Consider the following 25,994-nt stretch of genomic DNA (forward strand, 5'->3'; position numbering starts at 1 on the left):
ACTTGTGGCAGATTGCTCTCAGGATAAAAACACAAAAGTGAATGTAAACGTGCCTTAATAAACAGGATCCTTGTAGAGAAATTTGTATTTTTTAAAATGCATCTATATTATGCTTTTTTATCCTCAAAATGACCCATTGCAGGAGGTAGACAAAATACAATTATTCCTATTTTTAGATGAGGAATCTGAGCCTCAGATGGCTGAAACAGCTTTCTCAAGGTCACACGTGTCAAGGCCAAGACTCCGATTCAGTTCTTTGGAGCTGATTTCAATGTCCTTTTCTCTTTACAGCAGAGCATGGAGCGGTATTTTTATGAATGGAAGACTATTTATAATAATAATGCTAGAGTGAAGGTTCCAGCTAATTGCTAAAGATATGAATATGAATGATTGAGGTCTAAGATATATTTGTGTTTTGACTTTGTGGAATCACAAAAACAGAAATCTGAATGTAATTCACACTTTTATTTATTCTGCCTTTTTTTTTTTCACATCAAATAATCAGAAAAAATCAATTGAGAGGCATGAACTGACTTCCGGCCCAGACTTTCCACTATGACAGTGTTTCCAAAGTATTGCTGGATATTGAGGATTGTATTAATTTTGTGTTACACATACCTGCCGTTTCATGATTTAACTCAGTGCTTGCAGAAATGATGCAAGTCATTTGTGCTACACACTTTCATATTTACAACATTATCTCCAGTGTTTGTTCAAGATAGAGTCCCAGCCTGGTCATTTTCCACAACTGATAAAGAAGCAAAAATGACCCATGTTAGAATTTCAGCTGTTCCACTTACTGGCTCTGTATTCTTGGGCAAGTCACCTCACATTTTGGTATCCAGTTTGTTACTTTGTCTGTGTGTGTGTGTGTGTGTGTGTGTGTGTGTGTGTGTGTGTGTGTGAGCGAATGGAGAATAATGCTAATATGCTTCCTACAGTTCTATTCTGAGGACTAAAATATACAGGCATATAAAAGTGCCAAGCCCCAGGAAGTCCGCGGTGATCCGTTGTCAGTAAAATTTGACTCTTTCTTGCTTTTGCCCTCTATGCCCAACCCACTATACAAATGTATAAGACTTGAATAAACTGATGAAATCTTCTAGGGTCAAACCAGAAAACAGGAACCGGGCCAGCTAGTGCGCCAAGAAGGACTTTAGTGCTGATCTTTGTTCTGTGGGTGAAGAAGCTGAGAAGCCGTCCAGGAGGCGGCAGGCGCCCAGGGCTTAGCGGCAGCGGGAAACGGGGGCGCTGGGAGATGGAGAGAGGGGAGAGGGGCCTGGAGGCCAGGGCCCTGGGCTCCTGCTCGGCTAGAATCCTGGCGGGCTGAAGGGAGACCCTGGGGACGGGGCGGGGGGGGGGGCAGCCTCTGGCACAGAGTTGGGGGATGTCCTGACCCCTCCCCTCACCCCCCTCCCGAGCATCGCCTCTGCCTCCCGCTGGCGGCTCCGAGGGCAACGCGTCCCCCTGCAAAGCGGGAGATCCAGGTTCCAACCCTGGTCGGGAAGACCCCCTGGAGAAGGGAATAGCAACCCACTCCAGGATTCTTGCCTGGAGAACCCCGTGGACAGAGGAGCCTGGCGGGCTGCAGCCCATGGGGTAGAGTCGGACACGACTGAGCTTCCTTTTCTCTTTTCTCGCTGGTGGGGCCCAGACAGAGGCCAGCAGGCAAGGCCGCCTGTGCAATGCATCACGCACGGTCTGCGTCTGGGCGGTCCTGGGAGAGCTTGAGAGGCGGGCCTCAGGGCAGACTGGCCGGGGGCCCGGAGGGGGGATGTGAGCAGCACTTTATTTATTTGTTTTATCTGCACTGGAGCGCAGTTGCCTCACAATGCTGCGTTTGTGTCTGCTGTTCGGCAAGGTGAACCTGCTGCGTGTGTACACGGATCCCCTCTTCTCCTGGATTTCCCTCCCACCTGGGTCAGTTCAGGGCACTGAGTCGGGTTCCCTGTGGTATACAGTAGGCGCCTGTTATCTGCTATGTGCAAACATGACAGTGCTGGTCGCTCCGTGGGGTCCAGCTCCTTGCAGCCCCGTGGACTCTGTACACAGTACCTCAGTCCCCGGCTCCCCACTCCTCCCCCGGCTCCTCCCCTCCCCCCTTGACATCTATGCTTTTCTTCTCTGCATCTGTGTCTCTGCAAAGATATCTCAGGGATCAGTGTGGTGTTCCTTGGGGGAGCTGCAGGTAGGAGGGAAGGGAATAAAGGTGAAGGGCGTTCAGCGACTCCTCACCAATCCTCTGCGTTCAGGTCCCTCCTTTGTGACTTCCGGCTAGTGTAGCATTGGACACACTAGTGGATCTCTCTCTGCCTCAGTTTTCCCCTCTATACAGTGGGCTGAAGGCTCCATCTGACAGAGAGATCCAATCTGAGGTTGAAATGAACTTCATAATCTGCAAAGCACCATACGCGTGGGCCCTGGCATGACGGTGGGAAAGACAGATGGATCACAGAGACAAGAGTGGGAGCTGCCCCGGTGGCTCAGCGCTAAAGATCCGCCTGCCGGTGACCCCTGACCTGAGAAGATCCCACACGCCAGGAAGCAGCTGAGCCCCTGGGCCACCGCCGGGGACCCCCAACTGCTGAGACCGCGGGCTGCAGCTGCTGAGGGTCCTGCTCTGCAACGAGAAGCCCACATAACAAGGAAGGCCTGGCCCAGCCAGAAATAAATAGATAAATAAAATTAGGGGAAGACAAGTGGATTTTGAAGAAATAACAGTTTGGAAATACATGCTGAGTGATGCTGGCGAGTGTCCCCTAGGAGTATCTGGGGTCACGGGGCAAGGGTGCGGGTGGTTACCCCTCAGGCAGCCGCTGGTCCTCTGGGGCTGAGATCCCACCCAGGCCACTGATGATCTGCTGTCCGTCGTTCTATTCTGATGTGACAAAGGAAAATGTTAGGAGCAGAGGCAGGAGAGAGATGGGCAGGCCAGGAAATCTCTGTTAGGGCTCCATGGCCCGTGTTCCTTCCTGCCCGAGACTCTAATGGCGACAGACACATTGAGAGGTGAGGGAGTTTATTAATAGTTGCTTGGGACAGGAAGAGGGATTTGGTATCGATTTTTATCTATCCTTCCCTGTGTTGCTTGACTTTTAAACACGGCTTTCTTGGGCTGACTGGCTGTGCTATTAGGAAAAAAGCAAAAAAAATAAAAAGAAGGCCCAGCATTCTGCCCCTCTTGGATGGGACCGTTAGCATCGCTCTCAAAGCCGGCTCCTGAAGCCTCGCGCCGGTTTACAACGTTAGGTGCCCTTATGTGTCACGGGAAGGTACCTGGCAGGGAGCGTGGCCTTGTGATGCCCAGCCCGGCGGGCACGTGGTCACCACACGTGTTTCCGTTTGCAGCCCCAGGAAGCGTGGGCTGTGTCTCACATCTGTGGGGGTTTTGGGGAGCCATGTCCTGAGGAAGCTCTATCAGTTAAATGGTGCGTTAGAAGTAGATTGCTTAGAACATGTTCTTTTTCAGCCTCCAACTAATAAAAATAAATGGAGAAAAAAAAAGAACATGTTCTTTTTCCTAAAAAAAAAAAAAGTTGCATAAGATCTGAATACTATTCTTCTGGCAAATTAGTTCTTTTTTGACACTGTTGCCTGTTTTTTCCTAACTTTAAAGCGCTTCATGGGACTTCCCTGATGGTCCAGTGGTTAAGACTCCCCACTCCCAATGTGGGAGACACAGGCTTGATCCCGCGTAGGGCTTCCCCTGTGACTCAGGGGTAAAGAGTCTGCCTGCAGTGCAGGAGACACAGGAGACAAGAGTTCGATCCCTGGGACGGGAAGATGCCCTGGGGAAGGAAATGGCAACCCACTCCAGTACTCTTGCCTGGAGAACTCCAGGGACAGAAGAGCCTGGCGGGCTCCAGTCCTTGGGGTCACGAAGGGTCAGACCAGACTGAAGCACCTGAGCACGGGGAAACCAGCGTTCTCCATGCTGCCTGCATGGCCTGGCCAAACAAATAAAAACTAATTGCTTAATAAGGGCGCTCCCTGGTGGCCTGGTGGTTAGGATTCTGGGCTCTCACGGCCACAGCCCAGGTTCAGTCCCTGGTTGGGGAACTGAGATTTCACAAGCTGGGCAGTGTGGCCAAAATGAAATATAACAAAATGCTTAATGAGTAAGGACATCACCATGAGAAGGCCAAGCCGTGGCCCCTGCGGAGCTCTTGGTGTCCTCGGGGGATTCCTCAGCCCCGTTCGTGGCGAGCGGTGCCCTGGCTGATGGAGGAGGGAGCTTCCAGGAGCGCGGATGCCGCTTTGGCACCAGACGCTGGCGTGAGTCACTTCACTGGCCCCTCAGCACCGTCCTTAGAGGCCGCCTGGGGGTCTGCGTGCTGGCTGCATCGAGGGGCCCCCTGGGGACTCCGGAACGGTGCTCCGGCCACGGCCCTGTGGATGAAGTCTGCTTCTCTGGGGCCCAGCACCTGCCTTCCTTCTGGAACGCCCCAGTTGATTCTGAAGGACAGCCAGCTTGAAGACCACCCCAGGAGTGCCCAGGCGGCTGGGTCACCCTGGTCAGGACCCCAGCCAGGTCAGGCTGAGTCTAGAGCCTGTGTCCTTTGCCCCCAGCACACTGCCTTCGTGGAAGGAAGACTGCCCGTGGCGTGAGGTCTGCGCCCACTGCAAGCGGCTCTGTGCTGCCCCCTGCCTTCTAGACTGGTGGTCCCTAGGGATGAGCCCCCCTCCGCCCTTGGGGCCCCTCGTAGAGCTGGCGCCCCAGACAACTCCATGCTGGCTCGCTGAGTCAGGGTCACAGAGGTACGGTTCTGAAAAGGATTCTAGAAGCTGCTTCTCAAAATTTAATGTTCATACGAACACCCCGAGGACCCTATTAGAAAACAGGTCTCAATTCCGTAGGTCTGGGGTGACCTGGAATCCTGCCTTTCAGCGAGCTCCTGGGAGATGTCAGCGCTGCTGGTTATCTGACCACACTCTCTGTAGGATGTCTTTAGTGATCGTCCAGTGGACCTATGGCTTTCTGCCGACATGAAAAATCAGGCCTGCATCCTTAGTCTAGGTTCCTCTGTTTCTACTGCACCAGATCACGAAGGGTCCTTCGTTAGCACTCCAGGTGGGGGGACCAACACCCTGCTTTTGCCTGAGACAAAAGAGCGGGGGGTCCTCGGGTGTGGGCCTTTCAGCAGTGCCGACATGAAGGGCGTCTCACGCAGGCTGGGATGGATTGTTCCCCGTGGTCCCAGTAGCTCAAGTTCAGATCCTAGCTCAAGTTTGAATCCTAGCTTCAGCATTCAAGACCCAGCTCCTCCCAGAGAACTTGAGCAAGTGACCCGCTTTCTTGGAGCCTCCACTTCCCTGTCTGTGAAACAAAAATAGTAAATGAAACCGCCTGTGACAAAGGATAAGGATGGAATGAGCCTGCTGTCCCCGTGCTCCTTCTGCTGAACGCTGAGCTGGCTCGGCACTCCCGTCCATCACTGGGAAGAGGAAACACCCGAAGACCCAGTGTTAGAGGCCATGGATCACCTTTACTGCACCAGCTGCCCACAGCGAGGGCAGTTTGCGGGTTACCTTCTGCCCTCAGATACGGTGGGCAGGCTGGGTGAAGTCATTCTTCATTCCGTGTGCAGTCTGCCTGCCCCAAATGTCGATCTTAGTGATCTTGTTTGTTGTTTAGGGAAAGAAAGGCCTGGCTGAGGCTTGGCCACCTCGGGACATGGTGAACTGGCTGCTCGTGTCCCCGTTGACCTTGTTTATCCATTAGTATTGCTCTGAGCCTCATAACGGCTTATGAGGGCGGCTGCCGCTAATGACTGTTCCTCCATCTCCTGACCCATCCCGGTCGTAACAATCAATAGTCTTAAAACAACAGGCGCACAGACAGACAAAGCAGCATCCGCTGAAATGCCTGCGCTCGGCTGGCTGGCCTCGGGTGAGAGCTGCAAGCCTTGCCCTCCCTTACCTGGGAAAGCCAGCTCACTCACCTGTCAATTGCCGTCTGGCTATGGGAGCGCCTAGTCTGCCAGCCGTGTGACGATCGTGTGCGAAGCAGGGTGCGCTGTTTTTCTATGATGTGTGGTAAGTAGGTCTGCTCCAGGCAGCAAATTATTCCCCGGTAGGGGTTATCTGGCCTGGACTGCGGCCGACTGGCATTTCAGACAAGAAAACAAATGAGCAACAAAGCAGAAGCTACTCCTGCTTTCCTCGGGCCTAAAATACGATTGTAGGGAAGTCTCAACACAGTTGCACTTGCACTGGTGAGCATCTTGGAGGCAAAATCGGAGGTTTTATCTCTGGGCTCATCTCTGCTTGCTGTAGTCAGAGCGCCTTCCATTCTGGCGCGTGCCCTGCGATGGATGGAGTCAGAGTCTCCGCCTCGTAGACGTGTGCTTGGGAAATGCAGGCGTCTGGCTAGTGCCCTTCTCCACGCAGAGCTCGCAAGCCGAGCCTTGACCTAGTGGCGTGAATTTGGAAGAATGGCTGCAGCCTCAGCTTCCAAATCAGTAAAGTGAGAACGTGGCAACTCATCAGGCAGCCTTCTAACTGCTAAAAATAGCCGAGGTGTATTAGTGCGGGGTGCCTGCCAACCGCTGTCCCCAGGGCTCAGCCTGGTTGGGAGGGCGATCAGTGAGCCTGGCCTGCAGACGAGGAAACCAAGATCAGAGAGGTGAGCAGGGAGGCCGCGGCGAGCGGGCAGGCTGGGCGGACCCCAGAGGCCCGGCGGCCTGGCCACACCGGCGTGACCTTGAGGAAGCTCAGCCTCTGAAAGCCAGAGCCCTGAGCAGACCTCAGGGTGCAGGGAGAAACAGGCCACCGGCAAGCGCGCGGCCCGATGCGCCAGCAGAGTGCACCCCAGCCTGAGGGCCAAGCCACCCGCTGGGGTGGGGCCTGAGGCTGAGAGCAGGGGAATGTTCCTGCTCCTTCCAGAAAGTCTGCACGAGGGTCCGGGATAGGAAGCCTTGTTCATGGGGCTGCAAACCAGAGCTCACAGTAGCGCACGGGCCCGGCTCTGGGTGCCTGACCAGCGGCCGCCCCCTCCAGGCGGAGCAGCCTGTCCGTGCTCCCAGGCGCCTTCCTGAGTCCACACAAAGCGCCCGATGCGGGCCAGGCTCTCTTATTGCATAATAATCAGAACCTTTGGGGGCAGTCTATAGAGTACCAGGAACTTAGGGAAACCGTGGCATCTTTCTATACCCGCGATAGAATATTTTCAATTTTTGAAAAGCTAATACATGTAACCATTTTTGAAATAGAATGTTGTAAAAGGGCTTCAAATATTGAAAACGAGATCTCCTCCCCCGACCCTGGTTGCTTTCGTTTATCTGGGAGACCGACTTCTCCAGAAGGGGAGGGTGGATGAGGCTGGCCCGGTTATAAGATAAAAGCCTCCCGGGGGTGTCATGTACCGCGTGGTTGCTATATTAACAGTTGCTATATTGGGTATTTAAGAGTTTGAGGAAAAGTACATCTTAAAAGTTCTCATCAGAAGGAAAAACTTGCAGCCATGAGAGGTGATAGATTTTAACTAGATGTATTGCAGTGATCATTTCTCAGGGTACACACACATCAGATCATTATGTCCTATGTCTTCAACTTATGCTACATGTCAATGATATCTGAATAAAACTGGAAAAATAAGCTCTATGGAAGGGTGTGTGTATACACCCCCTCTTATTTTCACATGGAGCGGAAGCCTACCATGTCCCATTTTTCATATTGCTTTATTTAGCATACACTGATTTTTCTATTTTTTAAAAAATTTTATGGGTAAATGATATTCTAATGTAGGAACATATTGTGATTGATTTCACTGGTCCTTTTAAAAGAAAAATAAATTTTCAACATTTCTCTAATAAAAACAATGAATATCATTGTGCATACACAGTCCTTTGTATGCATGTTCACATATATCCATAGAGTAAGTTTATAGAAGTGGAATTTAGGGGGTAAGGCATATTTAATTCTCACAGGTATTGCCAGAGTATCCCATGGAAATTTCTTATTGACCGATTTCTGCATATATTTCTCTTACAAAGGAGGGAATAGCTGCTTCCAAACTGGTGCATTGTTGATGTGAAAATGGTCTTGACACCTTCTCAGAGCATGAATTCTCAAAGTGGAACGAAACGAGTGACTTCCTGTGTTCCGTCCTTGCCTTCTCCTCCCCAGTCTGTTTCTCCACTTAACCCCATTGCGCTAATTCCATGTGGGTGTGATTTCAGTACTGAATAAAGCAACGGTGCCGTGAAGTCAAAAGATGCCCTGTGTTTCAGAACGGGGGTGTATGGGTCTTCTAAGTGAGGGGTGCCATCCCACCTCAAAACTAGAATGTTGATCCTCGAAAGAGCTCTGAATTAGTTAGATCTAAATTCAACTTCTATTGGAAGCTTCATTTTCTTGGGAGCCCGTGCGCCTTAAGAGGTAAAAACACATTTGCATAATTCCATATTTCAAGGTTTTTTTCCTTCTACATATTCCTAACTCCCATGTTCTTCTTCATATTTTTCAGCATCATGATTTAGAAAGCATTAGACCTAGAAATAGTCTGGACTGTCTATTGCATGTATCTGTGATATAAATGCCATGTTTATGGAAGCCCCCTTATCTCTAAGCAGTAATGATGATCACCGGTTATTGAACCCTTGAGCTGTTTACAAACATAAGTTCAGTTATTCCCTAGAGCAGTGATCCTGTTTCAGTGAATGAGATATCATTCTATGTCATTCTCTCTACAAAAGAAGAAAGCTTCCCTCAAAGGTTCAATTTCTTGTCCAAAGTTGAATAGATTGAAAATGGCAGGGACAGGATTCGAATCCAGGGCCTAGTGATGGGATGTCCTGGGTGCCAAGGGTTGCCGCCATTGGGATTTTCTGCTCGGCACAGGAGTCCTGGGGCCCGTCTTAGAACCCTGATGGGGGGCATTCTGTGAAATGGAGGGTCTCACTCTCCCGGCCCGTGCCGTGGGGGGTCTGATGAACAGTCACAGGCACCCCTGATGGAGTGAAACCAGTGCCAAGGGCCCTTGGGAAGGGCCCCGAGGAGCGGGGAGGCCCCGTCTCTTCTTCTTCCGTTGGAGAGACGGGCGCCTCTGTTCCCTGCCGTCTCTTTGCGCCATCCAGCAGTCAGGTGAGGGAGATCAGTCATCACTCCTAAATATGCCAGTTGGGAGTCCCGGGTAGAACGCACTCTCAAGTGTCCTGACTGCGCTTCCCGCTGCGCCCGGGGCATCTGAGGTCCTCGCTCATCCTGGAAGCGAGGCAAGCCCTGTGGGATGTGCATTGCAGAGCCTCCTAGTCTCGATAGCACCTTCTGTCGCATCTGACCCGCACACCCCTCTCCTGAGAGGCAGAAAACGGGAACGTAGTGGGTTTCACTGTGTGGCCCAAACGGGGAGTCAGTAGCGAGTGGGGCGGCTGGGCGGCCTGGGATCCAGGTTACTGCTTCCTTGGACCAACCGACCCGCCCTCCTCACCGCTGGAGAAGGAGGGGGCAGCCCACCCCAGGGTTCCCGCCTGGAGAACGCTGCACAGAGGAGCCTGGCGCGTACAGACCGGGGGTCGCAAGGGTCGGACACGCGGCTCAGGGCGAGGGGCGGCGGTTCTGCATGAAGCGCTCTCCCGCCTCACGGACGCAGGGCTGCCGCGCTCCTGGCTCTGCTTCCCGGCGGGGCTGCCCCGCTGCCCGAGCTGGGGTTTCTGGGTGGGACCTCAGAGGCCCCGCTCAGCCTGCGCCTCTCTGCTCCTACCGCGGCCGCGGGGTTAGAGGGCGGGTCTCCCCGAGTGAGTCACCGCGGCCCGGGCCCGGGGCAGACCCGCTCCCACCCCGCCGGCTGCGGTGCAGCCTCCTCCGCGGGCCGAGCGCGCCTGCGCCCGCGGGCCTGGCCTGGCTCGCCTCTGCTTCCAGCTCGGAGCTCTGCAGACCCGGCAGCCCCGGCGCGCACACATCACACACACACACAGACAGACACACTCACACACGCACACATCACACACACACACAGACACACATACACACACGCTCACACACACAGACACACACAGACACAGACACACACGCACACACGCACATCACACACACACAGACACACGCACACACACACGCACATCACACACACCACACACACACAGACACATATACACACACGCTCACACACACAGACACACACACAGACACAGACACACACGCACACACACGCACATCACACACACACAGACACACACATACACACACACACGCACACACACAGACACACTCACACACGCACACACACCACACACACAGACACACAGACACACACATACACACACACACGCACACATATGCACACCACACAGACACACACACAGACACACACCACACACACACCACACACACAGACACACATACACACACGCACACATCACACACACACAGACACACACATACACACACACACGCACACACACCACACACACAGACACACACATACACACACGCTCACACACACAGACACACACAGACACAGACACACTCACACACACACACACACCACACACACAGACAGACACACTCACACACGCTCACACATAGACACACCACACACAGACACACACACACGCACACATATGCACATCACACACACACAGACACACATACACACACGCTCACACACACAGACACACCACACACAGACACACACATACACAGACACACGCACACACACGCACACCACAGACAGATACACATACACAGACTCACACACACACGCACCACACACACACATCACACACACCACACACACACAGACACACATACACACACGCTCACACACACAGACACACCACACACAGACACACACATACACAGACACACGCACACACATGCACACCACAGACAGATACACATACACAGACTCACACACACACGCGCCACACACACATCACACACACCACACACACAGACACACAGACACACGCACATCACACACACACAGACAGACACACATACACAGACTCACACACACACATCACACACACCACACACACAGACACACATACACACACGCTCACACACACACAGACACACACGCACATCACACACATCACACACACACAGACAGACACACTCACACACAGACACACACGCACACACACACGCACATCACACACACCACACACACACAGACACACATACACACACACTCACACACACAGACACACCACACACAGACACACACATACACAGACACACACGCACACATATGCACATCACACACACAGACACACACGCACACACACACACCCCACACACATGCACACACACACACAGGCACAGACACACACTCACACCACACACTCACACCCCTCTGCTAGGGCAAGGCTTAGCTGCAGACCCGATAACCCCCAACACACACACACACATCCCACATACACACCCCTCTCCTAGGCCAGGGCTTAGCTGCAGGCCTGATGGTCCCAGTCACACACACCACACCACACATACACACACACACTCACAGACACACACACACTCACAGACACACACATGCACATCACACACACACACAGACACACACTCACACTCACACTCACACCCCTCTCCTAGGCCAGGGCTTAGCTGCAGGCCTGATGGTCCCAGTCACACAGCACACCACACATACACACACACACTCACAGACACACATGCACACACAGACACACACTCAGAGACACACACATGCACATCACACACACACAGACACACTCACACTCACACTCACACCCCTCTCCTAGGCCAGGGCTTAGCTGCAGGCCTGATGGTCCCAGACACACACATCGCACCACACATACACACACACACCACACCCCCCCATCACACACTCACACCCCTCTGCTAGGCCAAGGCTTAGCCGCAGACCCAATAGCCACCCCCCAGCACACACACGGATGCCCGCTGTAATTATTTCCTCATTCCAAGCTCCGGAGCTTCGTCTCCAGGTGGTGAGGACAGGCCTCGCTAGGGCTGGTTTACCCCGCCGTTTCACTTTTCCCGGAGTCCGCTCCTCCCACCCCAAGTCTGGCCCTGCAGAACCACTCCTGGTTTCCAGCCCTTCTGAGACTTTGCCCCAGGTTGTCCTTCTTGCCTGACTCATGATTGCTTTTGTCTCTGTGTCTCTGAAACTGTAAGCATCCGGTGTTTTTTCACTCATTTTTTTCTTTAAAATGCTCTTTAAATGTTCTATGTATTAATAAAAACATAATCTTACTAATTCTTCATGAAAGTCTGCTGTCAATGTACCTCCTTTTCTTAAAGACCATCTAATCGTTCATAAAAGGAGTAACACTCTGTTCTGAATTTCCGTGTAGGGTGTTTCCCAGACTCTTCTGAGCAGACACCTGGAGTTTAGAGGCCTCTGTCCTCTGTTTCCCACTCTGGATTTCCTGAGTCGGAAAAGCAGGGGAAGAGACCATGGATGTATTTTCAACTTTGCCCCAATTTAATATCATGAGAGTGTCGGCTCTCTGCAGAGAAACCCAGAAATGTAATGCAGTAGCGCAGAAACTACTAATAGGATTTAATTGTGAACTAGACAGAATGATGCAATTTATTGGAAAGAAGAAACATAAGCAAACGCTTCTGGAAATTATGAAAAAGATTGATCTGACAGGAGAGACTTATCCTAAATCATATCATCAACCCATAAAAATTAAATAATTTGGTTTTGAATAATAGGTATATTATAAAAAAATAAAACACAGACAGAACTTTTAGAAGTAAACCTTAATACTTATGTATAACGAAGTGTCAGTTATGATAAAAATGATATTAAAATTCATTGTAGAAAGCAGGAACTATTAAATCAGTGGTTTCAGTCCCGCAGGATATACATTTAGACAAATAAAACAGATGCCTATTCTACTTTTTATACCAAAATAAATTACAGGTTGAACAAAGATTCAAACATAGAAGGTAAAGCCATAAATCTATGGAAGGAAGCCTGGGTGAATAAATTTTTACTCCTAATGGAAATGGCCTTTGTAATCAGGACACAAACCCATACTATAAAGGAGAGAAAGGATAAATCTAACTGCATCAAATTAATAACTTGTGTTTGGGAAAAATAATTCAAGAACTAAGTGAAAAATAAAAACAAATGACACATTTGGAAAATAGTATTTCAACATCATTGTCAGATAAATGGCTAATTTCTTTAGTTACGAAACAGAGCTTGTAAGAATTAATAAGAAAAGACAACTAAAGAAAAATGAAGAATATGAGCAGATACTTTGCAAATAAAAATATATTGCCAGTGAAAATATAAAATTACACTCATTTTCAATCATCATAACAAACAGAAATGATGGGATATATATAGTCATTACTTGGGAGATTAGTAAACTTTAAAAGTTGGGTATGACAAAAGCCACTCTTACACACAGTTGCATGCAAAGGAAGTCATCTTTTCTGAACTCTGTACAAGATGCTCCAATAATACTTCGATATGCTTATTTTTTATACCGAATACTCTTACCCTAACAAGCTTATTACTAGCAACATACTGCATATTCCCCAGAGCTCTCGCACCATATGACTCAGGAGGTTTCATGCAGCGTGGATTTTTAACGCTCACACTGGAAACAACGGAAGTGAACATCAGTGCAGGATCTGCGGTAGCGTCTCCAGCGGTTCGGATGTCAGCAGCCGTCGGCTTTGGGCAGCACTTATGTCCTTGGGTCACCTTGTCGGCCAGAGTGTTCCGCCGGGCCAGGGAATAGGCCGCTCGCCGCTCTGTGCCCAGGAATCAGAGGCGCCTCGCGGCTGGACGTGGACTGACCGGCTTGCTTTGCTCTTCTCATCGAAGGTCGGCTTTGTCCTACGAGCCACTTTTTCGGGTCTCTCCTCCTGTTCCTCTGCACTGACAAACATATCACAGGAACTGTATTATTTTTTGTTCGTTTTCTTGGACTATAGTCGCTTTACATGGTTATCTTAGCCTCTGCTGCATAGCACATTGAATCAGCTGTATGTATACCTATATCCCCTCTTTTTGGGATTAAGTAGGGTTCCCTGGGCTGTAAGTAGGTTCTCATTATTTATTAGTTCATCTATTTTATACATAATACTGATCATGTACATGGGCCAGTCCCAGTCTCCCGATTCACCTCACCCCTCTCCCCGCCTGGTATCCATATGTGGGTTTCTTCTCTACTATTTCTGCTTTGCAAATGCAATCATCTTTACCATTTTCCTGAGCCCCAAAGAATGATGCTTCTGAACTGTGGTGTTGGAGAAGACTCTTGAGAGTCCCTTGGACTGCAAGGAGTTCCAACCAGTCCATCCTAAAGGAGATCAGTCCTGGGTGTTCATTGGAAGGATTGATGCTGAAGCTGAAACTCCAATACTCTGGCCACCTGTGTGAAGAGCTGACTCATTGGAAAAGACCCTGATGCTGGGAAAGATCGAAGGTGGGAGGAGAAGGGGATGACAGAGGATGAGACGGTTGGATGGCATCACTGACTCCATGGACATGAATCTAAGCAAGCTCCAGGAGACAGTGGGGGACAGGAGCCTGGAGTGCTGCAGTCCGTGGTGTCGCCAAGAGTCAGACGTGACTTGGTGACTGCACGACATACTGTTTTTCTAGATTCCACAGATATGCATTAATGCACGATATTTGTTTTTCCCTTTCTGAGAACTGTGTCCTATTAAAAGGATTGTGAGGTTCATGCCAAAGCTCCCCAGGAGACGCTCTGCTCAGCCCGAGCCGGGGCGTGCTGCCCTTGGCCATCTGTCCCGGGCAGCCATCCCTTCCCCACGGGAGGACCCTGTGCGGCCGGAACCCTCTGTCCCGAGGCCTCTGGAAGCGGAGCTGGCGCTGGCAGGGTGCAGTAGCCCCACGTCCTGCTACTGCGGCGCCTCTCTTGCCTGCTAGCAGAGTGGCGCTGGCCAGACCTCCCTGTGTGCATCTCAGCTTCCTCTCGGGCGCTTCTTAAATGAGACGTGAGCGTGGCTCCCCAGGTGACTCAGTGGTAAAGAATCGCCTGCCAAGCAGGAGATGCGGGTTCGATCCCTGGGTCTGGAAGGTCCCCTGGAGGAAGACATGGCAACCCGCTCCAGTGCTCTTGCCTGAGAAATCCCGTGGACAGAGGAGCCTGGCGGGCTGCAGTTCATGGGGTCAGAAAAGGGTCAGGTGTGACTTGGTGACTAGACACCACCGCAGCGGTGCACAGCGCAGCCTTCTTAGCTGACGGCAGCTTCGGAGACTCAGGGTCTGGGCGGACGCCCAGGGAGGGGAGAGGCCGCGAGTGGGCGCAGCCTCCCGCGGGATGGGCCGGACTGTGCTGCACCCGCTGCTCGGGAAGCCGCTGGGCGCTCGCCTGCGGGTTTGCCCCGCGCTGCTCGGGAAGCCGCTGGGCGCTCGCCTGCGGGTTTGCCCCAGACCCAGTGGCAGGCTGCTCCCTTTCTGCGACCAGCAGAGCTGGGGCTCGGTTCCTTCTTAGCCCCGTTCCCTGGTGCCCCGAAGGTCCCGGTCCTTGCAGGGGTCGTGGTTACCTTCATCACTCGGGCTCAGGGCTCAGTGTTTCCTCTCCCTCTGGGCTCCTTCCAGAACCCCCTGGGTTTTCACCGGATGCCAGAGTTCTCGTCCTGTCGCTTGCTAGCCCAGCTCAGGGCTGAGCTCTGAGAGATTGCAGAGCCCCGCCTGGGAAGGCGCTGGGAGAGCCCAGGGCCTTATCTGTAAAAGCCTCCCAGGGAGACAGAAGCCTCCGTCCACGGGGAGAGCTCGGCAGAGACAGGCTCTCAGGAGCCAGCGTCACGCCGCCTTCCACTGCTGCTGGAAATGACGGTCTTATCTTCAAAGACGGTGGAGTGTGGAGATAATCCACTTTCAGTCAGGGTTATAAAGCAAGCGTTGCCTCTTCTTCATCTTAAAATAGCTTGAATGGAGGCCTGTTAGCCAATGACTGGGAAACCGCCATTTAAATAATTACGCAAGCTCACCGTTACCGAGGGGGCGAGATGGAGGCGGATGGATGGGGAGCCTGGGATGGACTTGTCCACACTGCTGTGTGTAAAATGGATCACCATCAGGGACCTACGCACAGCACAGGGGCTCTGCTCAATACTCTGTAAGAACCTAAACGGGAAGAGAGTCTGGAAAAGAGTGGATGTACATGCATAATGCGTATGTGCTATGCTGGGTTTAGCAGCCCAGTCATGCCCGACTCCTGGTGACCCCCAGACTGTAGCCCGCCAGGCTTCTCTCCTGTCCATGATATTCTCCAGGCCAGAATACTGGAGTGGCTTGCCATTTCCTTTTCCAGATGATGTGTATATGCATAACTAAATCTCTTTGCTGCACGCTTGAAAATAACACAACATCATGCATCAACTACGCTCTAATAATAAACAAAAATTAAAAAAAGAAACGTTTAAAAAAATAGAAAAAAAAATATGCCCTTGTGAGAGATTCATATTTGGGTTTTTATTGCTTTTAAAGTCTGATTGTTTATAAATCTTTACACCTCACGGTATGAGGCATACTTGAATGTTATTACTTGGATTTTTGCTGTTGGTGAGGCTGGAAGGTGAATCATTACTCGGAGGGTGACTCTGCACGGGAGGCGGGGATGGAATTTCCGAGTCTGCACACGGGCGGCGGTGGGGCAGGGGGCAGAGGCAGGCACGGCAGGGTGGCATCACCCCTTCATGAGAAGGTTCCTCCCCTCCATGCTGAGGGCGGCCAAGGCTTCTAGACACCGTGGGGTGAACAAAACAACCATCCTTGCCCTTGCAGAGGGTCCATTTTCTTGGGAAGAGACAGACATTAACTAACACACATAACTGTGTTTTTCAATTGCTAAGTCGTGTTTGACTCTTTGCGATCCCATGAACTGCAGCATACAAGGCTTCTTTGTCCTTCACCATCTCCCCCAGAGTTTGATCAAACTTATGTCCTTTGAGTCAGTGATGCCATCCAGCCATCTCATCCTCTGTCATCCCCTTCTCCTCCCACCTTCAATCTTTCCCAGCATCAGGGTCTTTTCAAATGAGTTAGCTCTTCACATCAGGTGGCCAAAGTACTGGAGTTTCAGCTTTAGCATCAGTCCTTCCAATGAATATTCAGGACTGATTTCCTTTAGGATTGACAGGTTTGATCTCCTTGCTGTCAAAGGAACTCTTAAGAGTCTTCTCCAACACCACAGTTGAAAACATCAGTTCTTCGGTGCTCAGCTTTCTTTATGGTCCAACTCTCACATCTGTACATGACCACTGGAAAAACCATAGCTTTGACTATATGGACCTTTGTCAGCAAAGTGATGTCTCTGCTTTTTAATACACTGTCTAGGTTTGTCATGGCTTTTTTTTCCCCAAGGCACAAGCATCTTTTAATTTTCATACAGTAAGGTAAACTATGGTAAACACTGGGTGGGAAGTGCAATTCAGGAGGGTTCTGGCAGAGCAGGGCAGGGGAGGGGTGGCCCGCATGCAGGAGGGGGCCTTGTGGGGAAGGTCATGTCTGAGCCAAGTTTGGATGAGTTGGAATTCTTCTCTGCCACTGACTTGCTGAGTCAGCTGGACAGGACCCCTGACCACACTGAGGCTGTTTCCTCACCTATGAAGTGGCAAGAATATTTAACTTACTGTCGACAATTAAAAGGGCAAACAAACTTTGACAAAGCAGCAGGCCTATACTAGGTCCTCAGAAAGCTGTAGCGTTTTATGACTTGTTTTATTATGACCCATTCAGTTAGTCTCAATTTCTGTTTCAGAGTGATAAGTAACTTGTTTGCAAAGCAGAAACAGACACAGAGGTAGAGGACAAACATATCCACGCCAAAAGGGAGGTGGGGGAGGAGCCGGGAGATTGGAATCGACACTCAGACACTGTCGGTAGCGTGTGCAGAGTGGGCAAGTGATGAGAGCCCCCGTGCCCCAAAGGGACGCCACCCCGCGCTCCGCGCTGACCGGGCCGGGAAGGGGGTCCACACACAGGGCGTGCAAACACACGGCTGACCCATCTGCTGAACAGGAAAAATTAACGCCACATTGTCAAGCAACCATACTACAATAAAAATGAAAAAAAAAAAAAAAAGATAGGTAAAAATGTTTAATCGAATGCATTTTTTAAGTGGATACATGTTCTGGGATGGTAACACACAGACCTTGAGCTTCTGTGACCTGACAAAACCTTGGACTTTTTTTTTTTTTCCTGTTAAAGAACCTGGGGAGAGTTCATGCGGCCAGGGCGCCGCATGGGTGGGCGCTGGATCTTGTCTTCCTTTCGCCACACGGCGTGTTTGGGATCCACCTGGGTCCTGACCTCCCCAGGCTGGGTGGGCCGAAGAGTGAATCAGGACCACGTGGGCCCGGGAAGCTGACCCAGGACAGCCAGGTCAGGGGCCTCCGTTCCCACGGACAGCAAGTCCACAGAGGTGTGCGGACGGCCGCGGGGAGAATGGGAAGGTCTGACGAACAACAGTGTAGATTTGGAGGCAGGTAGGGTTCCTTACTGACGCTGACACGGAAGGGTGTCTCAGATGGTGAAGAATATACCTGCAATGCAGAAGACCCAAGTTTGATCCCTGGGTTGGGAAGATACCCTGGAGAAGGGCCTGGCTTGCTTACAGGTTTTCAGACTGTTGTTCTGTGCCAGCATGCTTCCAAATTGCTTTGAAACCTGGAGAAAAGGATCTAGTCCCCTGGATATGGAGCTTGGCCAGAGAATCTGGGTCACACCCGGCTACAGGAGGCGGAGAGGGGTCACAGTGTGAGACCTGGGCTCCCGCAGGGCCCAGGAGAGCGTGGAGAATCCAAGCTGCTTTCAGCGGCCACAGAGGCTCCAGGCCTCCCTCTGGGTTAGCTGGGAGCAGGATGAAATCCTAAATTCCTCCAGCGGGAGGGGCCCGGGGCTTCAGAATCTAGACTCTGGTAGGTCAGGGCCACCGAGTTTCCTGTTGGGGATAAACAGAGAAAGGCAAGACTGACAGAGAACCTAAGTACAGGACAACTGAAAGCTTTGTTTTTCTGTGTGTGTGATTTTTTTTTTTTTTAACCTGTTTTTTTCAAGTTCAATTTTTTTTTTCGGCCATGCCCTGTGGCATAGGGCTTCCCTGGTGGTGCAGACAGTAAAGAATCTGCCTGCAATGCAGGAGACCTGGGTTTGATCCCTGGGTCGGGAAGATCCCTTGGAGGTGCAATGGAAACCCACTGCAGGATTCTTACCTGGAGAATCCCATGGACAGAGGAGCCTGGCGGGCTACAGTCCTTGGGGTTGCAAAGAGTCAGACAGGACTGAGCAACTTTCACTCTCTCACTCCCTGGGGCAGAAGGATCTCAGTTCCTGCACTGGAAGCGCAGAGTCTTAACCACTGGACCACCAGGGAAGTCCTTGAAAGCACTGTTTTTCAAGGGTAAATGGGAGAGGCAGAGAGAGCATATCCTCCAAGATGCCTAAACCTACACACCGGTGTCTAAGGAGGGGCCTCTGTCCACAGGTCTCTGCCAGACCACAGGGGCTGCCGGAAGCATCGCTTTGCTGGGGGTGGCCCTCAACTTATGCCTTGTCCCCCTGGGACCAGATACCCGCCCCTCACCCTGTTATCTGGTGGCTAATATCTCTAGGAGACGGGACTGAAGATGCCAGGCTGGCCTCCAGATCCCATGCTGATCTTTATAAAATGTAGCTCAGAGGCTTTGTGTACTTCTAAACACATCTTTTCTATAAAGTGTAACCGTTCTCTTGTGTAACCTAACATAGCCTGAATTAATATCGCTATAATTGCTAAGGGATTTAAGGATCAAAAGTATTTTCAAATAAATTAGGTACTTTCCAAAATAGGATTTTCTTGTCCTCATTTTGATTATGAAACCTCAAAGAAACTCAAGGCCCAGGGAAACGATGGAGATTTTCTTGTTTTGTGGCGTCCTTTTAGGCTGTGCCAACATCTGATGCTCTCTTCTCTGGATGACTTCTTTTTATAACCATGGAAAGGATGCTTCAGACCACCAAGAGATTGTCTGCAAGCAGTGGCCCCTGACCCTTCTGGCACTGCGGAGCAGTTTCATGGAAAACAATTTTCCATGGACCAGGGTGGGAGGGATGGTTTCGGGAGGATTCAAGCACGTTACATTTACTGTGCACTTTATTTCTGTTATTATTATATCAGCTCCATCTCAGATCATCAGACTTTAAACCCTGGAGATGCGGGGCCCCTGGACTCTTAGAAGATTTCTCCCTGCTCTATGAATGTCCAGCTATGTTCAGATCTCACACATCTGGCTTCAACTCTCTGGTTGATGGTGGGAGGGTTAAATTCTTTGATGATCGTGGATCTTGAAACAGGCAGAGTGTGCCGACGCCTGGGACTTACAGAGGACCTGAAATCAGCCATCCAAGTAAGGAGGGAGAGGTGGATAGGCCCCTTTCCAGAAATAGAGGCCACGGGAGTTCATTTACATTAAAGCCTGCTCATTAGAAAAGTTTCCGTTGTAGTTTCTCTTGAAAATGAGAGAGAGGTTTAAAAGCAAAAGATAGACTTCTCAGCAAGTGTGTCCTTCAGCAGATGGGCATATGCTCTTCAGGCCCCCTCCACTGTGATGTTCACCTCACAGGAAAAAGGTGCAAGTAATTGCTGAGGAAGATCCATAGAGTCAAAGCTAGGGTCAGAGCAGTCATGCGTTGATGTGAGAATTGAACCATAACGAAGACTGAGCCCCGAATAATTGATGCTTTCAAACTGTGGTGCTGGAGGAGACTCTTGAGAGTCCCTTGAACTGCAAGAAGATCAAATTAATCCATCCTAAAGGAAATCAACCCTGAATATTCATTGAAAGGACTGATCCTGAAGCTCCAACACTTTGGCACTGATGCAAAGACCCAACTCATTGAACTCATTTGAAAAGACCCTGGTGCTTGGAATGACTGAAGGCAAAAGGAGAAGGAGATGACAGAGGATGAGATGGCTGGATGGCATCACTGACTCAATGGACATAAATTTGTGCAAACTCTAGGGAGCCTGGCATGCTGCAGTCCAAGGGGCCTCAAAGGGTCAGATACGACTGAGTGACACTGCCTGCTTGCTGTCAGGGATCTTTCGTCCCCATTTGGAAATCTTACTGAAGATCTCTTCTTTCTTCCCCATCCCCCACCCCCAAATGGGAGGTCTTCCAGTGAGATGTCTTGGGCCTCATGGGAGAAACACACAGTTGACTTTTTCCTATCAGAAAATATATGCCGACGTTACAGCTCTGTGGAAGGAAGGGACGGTGATAATTCTCCAGAGCCGTGTTCTAGAGCTGGGGTGTGCACAGGAGCCCGGAAGTCTCTGCAGACTCGCAGGTCTTGTGGACCACAGACCCCTGGGTTCCTTGCCCTGAGCCTCTCATCCAGCACATCTGAGGTAGAATCCAAGAATATACCTTTCTCACCAGTGGCCAAGTGCCGCTGCTGCTGCTGGCTTAGGCAGGTGCTTTAAACCTCCTTCCCAGGCCAGTGATTCCCAACAATTGAGCCACTGGAGGTGTTGCAGGAAGGGAGAACCCTTCCAAGGCCTGAGGATGGGCTCTTATCTAACAAGGAGAAATGAGTTGTCCCAGGAGACTCGTGTGCTGACAAGCAAGAGGCTTTGTTGGACAGGGGTGCTCGGGTGGAGAGCAATAGGGTAAGGGGACCCAGGAGAAGACCTCTGCCACGAGGCTCGCAGTCCTGGGTTCACGGTGATGGTTAGTTTCCGGGTCGTCTGTGGCCGCTCATTCTCATGCAGGGTCCTTCCTGGTGGCGCACGCGTGGCTCGGCCAAGAGGGATTCCAGCAAGGAGGGTTCTGGGAGGACGCGTGGACGGGTGTCCCCTGTCTCATTTCGTCTCTTCTCGACTCTTCCAGTTGGTGGTGGCTCATTAGTTCCATGTTTCTTACCAGGATTTCCTGTTGTAAAATAACTCACGCAAATGGGAACTGTGGTGCCTGGCTGGGGTGAGCAGTTTCCGTCAGCGTCTCCCCTAACTGACGGCGTTTTTAAAATCCCAGTTCTCAAGATGTGTGTGTGTGCGTGCTAAGTCACTTCAGTCGTGCCTGACTTTGTGCAACACTCTGGACTCTAGCCCGCCAGGCTCCTCTGTCCACGGCATTCTCCAGGCAAGAACACTGGAGTGGGTTGCCATGCCCTCCTCCAGGGGATCTTCCTGACCCAGGGATCCAACCCGCGTCTCCTGCATTGGCAGGTGGGTTCTTCACCACTAGTGCTACCTGGGAAGTCCACTCAAGCCCCACCCCTGACCAATTAGATTCCCTAGAGCTGAGAACTATACATCAATCTTTGTTTGTTTTATTTTTCGAGATTCCCGGATGATCCCAGTGTGCAGCTAAGTTTGAAAACCACTCTTCCAGGTCCACCCTTCTCCTTATTTTTCTGGTGAAGACATGGAGGCTGAGAGCAGTGAAATCATTCAGGGTCATCCAGCCAGTTGTGTGCATTGGTTCTCTTGATGTCTGGACCAGGGTACTTTCACTGCATGACAGTTCTTTATTGATGTATCTGGAATTGAAATTTAGCATCAAGTAAGTAAGAGTCTCCTGGGCTCTTGTGAAAAAGTGGATTCTGACTTAGCAGGTCTGGAGTGAAGTCTGTGATTCTGCATTTTTAAAGAGCCCCCAGGTTTGGCCCATACAGCTGGTTCCCAGACTGCACTTTGAGTAGCGAGGTTCTGCCCTGCTGGTGGCCGTAGCTGGCTGACCGATGCGGGCCCCAGGGCTTCCCAGGACTCAGTCTTTTGACTCGGCTGTCAGAAAGGTCCCTGAAAAGGTCTCTCAGGAGACCACATAAGAACTGTATTTGAATCAACCGCAGGGCTCCAACTGCAGAGTGGGGCCGTCTGGGGAGGAGTGTGGGAGGGACTGGCATCCCGGGAAGGCTCCCTGTGGAAGGGCCTGGACTGCCTAGTTCTGGAGAGTACTTTGTGAACCTCACAGGGTGAGCCGACGTGTTCATTTGCTGGCCCAGTGGTTCCAGAGCTGTGGTTTTAGCACCAGTAGTAACCAAGCCTCCTGAGAAGTCATTGGAAATGCAGATTTTTTGCTTCCACCTGGAAAGGACTGAATTTGAAATTCTGGTATGAGATTCAACAGTCTGTGGCTTAAGGAGTCCTCCAGGTACTTTTAATGCAAGTGAAAATTCGTGAAGCACTGCCGTGGGCATAGGCAGCCCTAAAGGACGTTAACCAGACGTGATATAAGCGGGCTCTCATACTGTGGAATGATCATGTTGGCAGAAGAGTGAGCGAAGCGTTGGCTCTAATCTCTGCATTGGGGCTGCAGAGAAATCCCGGAAGTTATCACAAGGGGTATGACAGTGTCACAAAGTTCTGTGTGTCCTCCTCGAGTCTGAAAATCCCAGTGGCTCCAAATACTCTCTTGCACACATCCCTTCCACCCTCCTTTGAATGTACCAGATGATTTTGTGGTTAAAAAAGGCAAAATCTATTTAACGGCATAATTGCATTTGTAAGCGCTTGTTGCCATGTATTTCATCAATCAAATGAGAGCTGGAGGTAAAACATTTATTCATTCAATATTTAATGAAGATTTGCTCTGTGCTGGGAACTTTTCTAGGTACTGGAGGCAGAAGAGTGAGCAAAGTGATAAAATTCTCTCCCCTGATGGGGTTTACATCTTTGGTGGAGAGACAGAGATGGAATAAGTTAAATAAATAAAATATTTCCTGTGCTGTATAGGAATGTATTTTCAATTTATTTTATTGAAATATAATTGTTTTACAGTGTTGTGATAATTTCTGCTATATAGCAAAGTGACACAGTGAGTGTGTGTATATATATATATTTATATATATGTATACATATCTGTGCTATATATGCATTTTATATAATACATACATATATATGCAATTAATTTGTAATTATTATATATAATTATATATAAAGTATATATATATATACACTTTTTCAGATTCTTTTCAACTGCAGTTTATTCTAGCATATTGAATATGGATCTCTGCTATACAGTAGGACCTTGTTGACCCGTTGTCTATATAATACATACAATACATACATATATACTATTAACATATAGTTATTATATATAATTATATAATATATAAAGTATGTGTGTATACACCTTTTCAGATTCTCTTCCTCTGTGGTTTATTCTGGAATGCTGAACATGGGTCTCTGGCCGGTACGGTCGGACCTTGCTGACCCACTCTCTCTATGACATCCTGCCCCTCTAACCCCAGACCCCCGTCCGTCCATCCCCTCTGGCAGTCACAAGTCTGTTCTGTCTGTCTGTGCGTCTGTTTCTGTCTCACAGATCGTTTCTCTCATATTTTGGGTACCACATATAAGTGACCTCACAGGATACTTGTCCTTCCCTGACTGACTTTAGTTAACATGATCATTTCGAGTTCATGTTGCTGCACGTGGCATGTGCATGCAATGAAATAATTTCATTCTATTTTAGGAATAAATTTGTAAGTAGAAGAATAAAGGAAGGAAGAATGAGGAGACCTGTTGGAGGGGATCAGGGAAGATTTCAAGGAAAAAAATGAACTTTGAGCAACGTATTCTGTAAGCTGGAAAATCAAACCAGGCAGACACCTGGGCAAAAACCATCCTAGGCACAGGGGCAGCAGAGGTCAGAGGCCTGAGGGAGAAGGGCCCCGACATGTAAGAGGCCTGGCGTGGTGCCCAGTGTGGCTGGCGTGTTGGCAGAGGAGGGGATTGCAGGGGGTGGATGCCCAGGGAGAAGGTGGTAGTGATGGGAATCATATAGGGAGATGACAGAGCAATTGTAGGTGACCTTCCAATATTATAAGACCCTTGATTTAACTCTGAGACGGGAAGGTATTGGCAGTTTCCGAGGAGAGGGTGCATTTTAAATAGGATCATTCTGGCTGCCGTGCTGGGAGTAACTTGAACATGGGCAAGGATGGGAGCGAGGAAATCCATTAAGAAGCTCTCAGAATATTTCAGCTGAAGCATCACAGCCCACCTGAGGAGGGCGGTCATAGCAGACGGGGTGGGGAATGGCTGCTCTCAAGCTGGAGTTGACAGGGTTTGCTGAGGGATTGGGTTTGGGATACTGAGGGTGATTCAAAGCTGGGGGCTTGAGTAACTGGAAGGATGAAGCTTGCATTTCGTGAGATGGTCATGATGCTGAGAGAAGCAGATTGAAGGGCAGATAGCAAGGTGTTGGACGTGTAAGGCTTGACATGCCTGTGAGATATTCAGTGGAAACGTGGAGAGGGCAGCTGGAGGTACTGAGTACAAAGTCTAGCTTTAAGGTCTGGGTTAGAGAAGTAAATATGGGAATTTTCAACATAGATGTAAATGGTTAAAACATGAGACTGAAAAAGACTGCCAATAAATACCATATAAATGGAATTTCAGTAAATTATAAGGACCAGACTCTGAAGGTTTTCAACATTTAGAGGCCATGGAGATGAGGCAGAACCAACAAAAGGAGAATAGGAAGGATAGTCAGAGCAGTGGGAAGGAAACCAGTACATTAAGTCCCCCAGGCTTCAGTGCTGTGTTAACCGAGACTGCCGGATGGACAAGCTGGATTTAGAAAAGGCAGAGGAACCAGAGATCAAATTGCCAACCTCTGTTGGATCAAAGAAACAGCTAGAGAATTTCAGAAAAACGTCTACTTCTGCTTCATTGACTACGCTGAAGACTTTGACTATGTAGATCACAACAAACTGGAAAATTCTTAAAGAGATGGGAACACCAGACTATCTCACCTGCCTCCTGAGAAACCTGTGTGCGGGCCAAGAAGCAGCAGTTAGAACTGGACAGGGAACAGTAGACTGGTTCAAAATTAGGAAAGGAGTACGTCAAGGCTGTATATTGTCACCCTGCTTATTTAGCTTATATGCAGAGTACATAATGCAAAATGTCACACTGGATGAAACACAAACTGGAATCAAGATTGATGGGAGAAATAGCAATAACCTCAGATATGCAGATGACACCACCCTTATAGCATAAAGTGAAGAAGAAATAAAGAGCCTCCTGATGAAGGTTAAAGAGGAGAGTAGAAAATCTGACTTAAAGCTCAACATT

The 25,994-nt window shown here is 49.9% G+C and overlaps 1 protein-coding gene across 3 annotated transcripts in view; it reads left to right on the forward strand.

Annotated features, from left to right (window-relative positions):
* The window catches only part of ZNF385D (zinc finger protein 385D), a 940,966-nt gene that overhangs the window by 597,254 nt on the left and 317,718 nt on the right, over window positions 1–25,994 (forward strand). The window lies entirely within an intron of this gene.

Source organism: Muntiacus reevesi, chromosome 10 (assembly GCF_963930625.1).
Source record: "Muntiacus reevesi chromosome 10, mMunRee1.1, whole genome shotgun sequence".
NCBI classification, from domain to species: Eukaryota; Metazoa; Chordata; class Mammalia; order Artiodactyla; family Cervidae; genus Muntiacus; species Muntiacus reevesi.